The following is a 6,652-nucleotide window of genomic DNA, read 5'->3' on the forward strand; positions in this document are numbered from 1 at the left end:
TCTTAAGGAATTCAAGGATATATTTTCTTGGACATATTATGATATGAAAGGTGTTCCACCTTCCATGGTGAAACACACAATCCCCATGAATAGCATGGCTAAACAGTTTAGCAACGACCCTACCCAATGAATCCTAAGTATGCAAAGATTGTTCAAGAAGAGATTGAGAATATTGTTAAATGCGGATTCATATACTCTATTGAGCACTCAAAATGGGTGTCTCCAATAGTTATTGGGCCAAAAAATAATAGGAAACTCAGAGTGTGTGTGGATCTAAAGAAGGTCAATGCTGCCACTAGGGGAGACCATTACCCCTTGGCATATTCAGCACATGTGCTTGAAAGACTTGTAAGGAAGGAAGATTATAGCTTTTTAGATGGGTAGTCTGGCTACAATCAAATCACAATTGCACTAGAGGAACAAGCTAAAACTACTTTTATAATTGAATTTGGAGTGTTCGCATTTTGTGTTATGGCTTTTGGCTTAACCAATGCCCCTGCTACGTTCCAAAGATTAATAAACACTGCTTTTAGGGAATATTTGAGGGAGTTTTGTGAAGCTTTCTTAGATGACCTTTGTGTTTATTCCTCTTGGAAAGAACATCTATCATGTTTATGAAAAGTGTTTGAGAAGTGCAAATTGTATCCCATCTCCTTAAAAATTTCAAATGCCAATTTTGGGTTAAACATAGAGTCATTTTAGAGCATATAGTGTTCAAAAATGGGATATCCAAAGATGAGAGCAAATCAAAGCCATTTCCAATTTGCCACCACCTACAAACTATAAAGGACTTCAAAGGTTCACGGGACATGTTGGTTATTACCGAAGGTTTATTTTAAACTTTGCTAAGATAGCTCGGCCATTGTACAAGCTTCTTATTGAGTTCCATTGGACCGCAAAGTGTGACCATGCTTATGAGTCATTGAAAAAGACCTTGACAAGCGCTCCCATTCTACGAGTGGCCCATTGGAATGCAATTTTCCATGTGCATATTGATGCATCAAACTTTGCTATTGGGCGTGTTCTAGCTCAACCAGGAGAACATAAATTGGACTACCCCATTAGATTTTAAAGTCGTCAATTAAATGATGCTGAGAGGAACTACACCACTACAGAGCGGAAAGGTTTAGCTATGATTTATGCAGTGAAGAAATTTTGCTCCTACCTTCTTGCCAACAAGTTTTTTTTCTATGTGGATCATCAAGCCTTGTTGTATCTAGTAAATAAACCTTGTTCCACGAGAAGAATTACACGATGGTTGTTAATTCTCCTTGAGTTTGATTTTATCGTTGTGGTGAGACCCGGTAAAATACATGTCATGGAGGATCATTTGTCTTGCATACCCAATGGTGAAGCCCCTACTGGAATTGATGATGAGTTGCCCGATACTTCCCTATTCCTAGTCCAGACCATGCATGAGAAGATTGTGAACTTTTTAGTTAATGATTTTCCACCCAAAGAGCTTCGTAAGGATATAGCTCAAAAATTGTTGAAGGATTGTGAACCTTATTCTCTAATTGCAGGAACTCTCTACAAGCTAGGGAAGGACAATATTCTTAGACGTTGTGCTCGTGAGGATGAGTATTTATACATACTGCAAGAAGCCCACATGGGTATAGCCGGAGGACAATTTTCAGGGGAACTAACTGCTAGAAAGGTGTTGCAATCAGGCTATTGGTGGCCTACCTTATTCAAGGATGCATCACTTTTTGCAAAAGGGTGTGATGAATGCCAACATTACAAGATCACACAACGAAAGGATAAGATGCCCTTACATCCTATTAAAGTGACTCAACCATTTGAAAAATGGGGTTTAGACTTTGTAGGCCCCATTAGTCCAATAGCTCGTAACACTCAATCTCGATATATTATTGTTGTCACTGACTATGTGAAAAAGTGGGTGGAAGCCAAGGCAACACGCAAGGCTGATGCAAGGTTTCAACTGCTACGTTTCTCTTTGAGAACATTATTATGTGATTTGGCTATCCTTTTGAACTTGTGAGTGACAATGGTACTCATTTTATGAATGGAGTGATTAAGAAACTCACGAAAAACTTTATGATAGCCCACCATAAGTCTACACCTTATCCCATAAGCAAATGGCCTAGCTGAGAGCACTAACAAGACCTTAATTTCTATATTGACCAAAACAGTGGAAGCTCGTCTCACAGATTGGGATTTAAAGTTGATATAAGCTCTATGGGCTTATCGTACTACTTACAAAGTGGCTATTAATTGTACACTATTCAAGATGGTATATGGTCAAGAAGCAGTTATGCCATGGGAGTTTGTAATTCCTAGTCTATGAGTAGCTTCTCAAGAAGTTTGGGATGGTAATCCTTTAGTTGACTGTTTATATATCCTTGAGAGGCTAGATGAAGAAAGACAATTGGTTGTGCAAAATGCACTCGTGGCATTAGGTGAAATTTGGACTCACAAAGGGGCGCTTTAAGCAGTGACTTTACCTCTCTCTACCAAAACGGGCGTATGGATAAATTTTTACAAACAAACTCCAAAGTTGACGGAGGTTTGACAATTAGAATGTCCTCTTCAAGCTCTATCTACTGATATATATCACACCATCAGATTCCTCATATTTTAGAAGATTCTTTTTTTTTGGTTCGCTTAGATTCCGATAGAGTTGTCACATCATAAGTGAATAAAAAAAAGAATATTCTAAAATATGAGGAATCTCATGGCGTGCTATATATCAGTAGATAGAGCTTGAAGAGGACATTCTAACTATCAAACCTCCGCCAACTTTGGATGTCATAAAATCTAATATCTAACCAACCCAAATGATTTTCTCATATTAAATTGATCACTTAATGTGGGAGAATAAACGGGAACAAGTGTTAAGATATAGATATGTGCTTATAGATCTATCTCAACACGGGGCCAATGGTAAAGAGGCCCAAATGAGACATGTTCCATCAAAGATCAAGGCTAACCAATGGATCATAAGACCTTAGGGGTAGCTTCATTGAAGACCTCCAATAATGTGTGTAAAAGTCCTTTGAACCTTAGGTAAGCTAGGGCTGAGCTTTAGGTGGGAACCCGGCCCAAGCTCGAGGTGCTTGTCGTGCTTGATGTGCTTGATTAAGATGCTTGAGGTGCTTGACCTGCTACATGCTTGAGGTGCTTGACTTGCTACATGATTAAGGTGCTTGAAGTGCTTTGACATGCTTGCCTGAGATGCTTGTGGGAACACCCCCTAGTTCAAGTGCTTAGTCATGCTTGATGACTAAGGTGCTTGAGCACCAAAGGTCAAAAGAATCTCTACAAAGAGGGGGGCGAGCCCTTTTCCTAGGGGCTAGAGAGAGAACACACACTCACACACACACACAAGGAAGGCCCAAGCTTGAAGAGGCAGCAGGGACACATGTCAGGCCCCTACCCATGTTACCTTCATGAGATGCTTGAATCCTATTGGCTAGGCTTCAAAGGGATCCAATGATAAATTACTTGAACTATCTAATTGTTTTTGCATTTATCAAGTCCTCTCTCTTAAAAGGGAAAGGGGGACACTTGTCCCAAGACTACACCTATTGCTAGAAATGGCCCCAGCTTGTGATTGGCTAGGCTTGGCAAGAGCCAATAAGCTTCAATGATGAGCTAGAAGAGGGGGTCGACCTAGCAAGGAGGGGGGTTGCTTAGGGGGTATACTCACCCACACACACTCACAAGCACTCTCATTGTGTACTATGCAAAGTGCAAGAGCTCCCTCTCCTTCTCCAAGCAAGTAGAGGTTGAGAGCCTACACCAACACTCTTGGCTATGGAGTGCAAATCCAACCAAGAGCCATGCTTCAATGCTTAAGCTTGCCATCTCCTTCTTCTTCATTACTATGCTATTATGTATGCTAGCTACAAGAATTATGATAAGTGAGGAACTACTTCTTTCTCCTATGAAATGTTTCTTCTTCCTCTTCCCTACCCTCATTCCCTACTAGCTCTCTCCACCTTCGAAGGTGTTTGAGGTCTTGGGACTGAGGCTTGGGATAGTTAAAGCTTTCTTCAAGTTTATGTTATGTTTGTGATGCATGAAGCTTTCCATATTCATTGAATCACCTAGGTCACAAGGAACACAAAGACTGTATTGTAACAAGTCTCTCTTAATGGGAGAAATCATAATACAAATGCCTATTGGAGGGGGGACCGGCTTCACATAAATCCGGTCCTCAACTATTCTCATGTTCTCTAAATTCTCTCTCTTGCAAAAGTATTGTTCATGCCAAGTTAACTAATTGTTATGATTATGTTGCTACCTTCAATTATGCTCACCCACTATGCTCACAAAGTCATTTCTCAAAAGTACTCTCTTTAATTTCCGCTACTCTCCAATTGAATAGGCCAATTCCATTACATTGGAGCTTGTTTGAAAAAATTTATCCATGCACCCGTTTTTGTAGAGAGAGGTAAAATCAAACTCCTTAAAGGGCCTCTTTGTGAGTCCAAATTTCACCTAATGAGAAAGATAGGAGAAAGAAATGGGTTGACTGCCATCTAAAGAACAAAGATATCAAGGTTGTGGATAAAGTCCTTATGTATGGAGTTCGTATCAAAAGAAAAAGTTGAAACATGCGGGAAAAGGACCATATAGAGTATGCAAAATCACCCCACAAGGTACCATTCATGTGGAAACTCTTGATGGAGTTGAAACCATTGGATTCCTCAATGGAAGCAAATTTAAAAGAAGTACGATGATCCTTTAACCAAGAGGAGCTATGTGTCATCCATAAAAAAAAGGCATCCAAGGCACAAGAAGAATAAAAAAAGATTCAAGCTCAAGCTAAGGCTAAGGAGCGACAAAAACATAGTAGATGCCAATGAGAGGCCAACCTTGGAGTTACACATGCATTCCAAGTTGAAACAGAGAATGATTGATTGGACTCTGACACACCTCTACGATACCCTATTGTGCTTGAGGTGCTTGACGTTGTCGAGAAACTTGCGGTCTTACTAGGAAAGCACCGAGCTTTTGGCTATGAGAGTTTGTGAGAGATCTCCAAAAATTATATGAAAGAGTTAAACCATAGATGCCATGAAGTCTAGGGTGTGGAAGGAAGTACAACCAAAAAAGCTCCACTCTTTCTCTATTGCGCTCACACATACAAAGTGTAAGGTCTCCACCTTTTAAGCTGCAGAGGAATAAACTCAAAGTTTCAGGGGAAAGCATTGGACTTACAAACAGGTAAAGCACTATTCAAAAGCAATTAAAAATGGTATTTTTGGAATCTTAAGCACAACAAACCCCGGGCTGGAAATTTTCAGATTTAAATTTGGACAAATGTCCCCTCTAGTCCTCCCAAAAGATTCAATGTAAATTAAATTATTAAGAAAAATTGAATGGTTGCAGTAATCATTCAAGCATAGACTTTACTAAAGGCCTCCCAGATATTTACAAGATATTTACCAATTAAGCAAAAAATAAGTCAAAATATAGAAGAATTGATATTTTAAAGCTGGCAGGTAATGGGAGGGTCATCACTGACCTGCCAGGGACTCAATTAGCAGCAGGGGGTGCCATCTTGAGTTGTAGGGCTGCTTGAGCTGCAAGAAACTGCCATTTTCAGCCCGTGAGAGCTTATGAGTGCCCAAAAACCTATAAATAAGACCCCTTGCTTCACATTTTACACAGACTTGGAGTCCTGGAAAATTCTCTCTCATCTAGAGGAATCTCTACTCAGAAATCACTAGAGAAGCAAAGCTCTAGTCGGGTCATCAACGGTAATTACCACTAAACCTTTTAATTAGCAGAATTATGCTAGTCTATTTACATTTTCTTAATTAATTTAATTAATTAGGAAGATTAAACTTACTTATACTCTGAAATTCTCGTCTAATTTTTAATAATTCTCTGCTAATTATTGAGATTAAGCTTAGGGATACTAATCTAGTTAATTATATTATATTAGGACTGAAATTACTCATTTTAACCATAAATTAATGATACTTATACTAATTAAACTTAGATTAAGATAAGATAATTACCAAGATGCTAGGAAAATTATCTTTTAATTTTTCTGAATAAATTTTGTAATTATTTAAGTAGAATTACACTGTTTTTAAGAGAAAAGTAAGGGGGAAAATAAGCAAACTAATCCAAAAATCTTTGAGATAATTATCAGAGATAAAAAACATCTTAAAAAACTCATGATAATTATTTTAACTATAGATAATTAGTTTAACTAGTTATCTCAGCAAAAAAACACTGTTTATAGAGAAAATATAAGAAGGAAAATAGCAAATTAATCCAAAAAGCTTTGAAATGATTATCAAAGATAAAACACATCTTTAAAAACCTGTGATAATTATCTTAACTACAAATAATTAGTTTAACTAATTATCTCAATAGAAAAACACTGTTATTGAGAGAAAATAAAAAGGGGAAAATAGTAAATTAATCCAAAAAGCTTTGAGATGATTTTCATAGATAAAATACATTGTAAAAAACCCGTGATAATTATCTTAGTAGAAAAACATTGTTTTTAAGGAAAAAATAAAGGGTGAAAGTAGCAGATTAGACTAAAAAGCTTTGAGATAATTTTCAGAGATAAAGTAGATCTTACAAAACCCGTGATAATTATCTTAACCACATATAATTATTTTAGCTAATTATATTAGAAGAAAAATACTATTTTTAAGAGAAA

The sequence above is a fragment of the Adiantum capillus-veneris genome, chromosome 18, assembly GCF_014529385.1.
Source record: "Adiantum capillus-veneris isolate H3 chromosome 18, ASM1452938v2, whole genome shotgun sequence".
NCBI classification, from domain to species: domain Eukaryota; kingdom Viridiplantae; phylum Streptophyta; class Polypodiopsida; order Polypodiales; family Pteridaceae; genus Adiantum; species Adiantum capillus-veneris.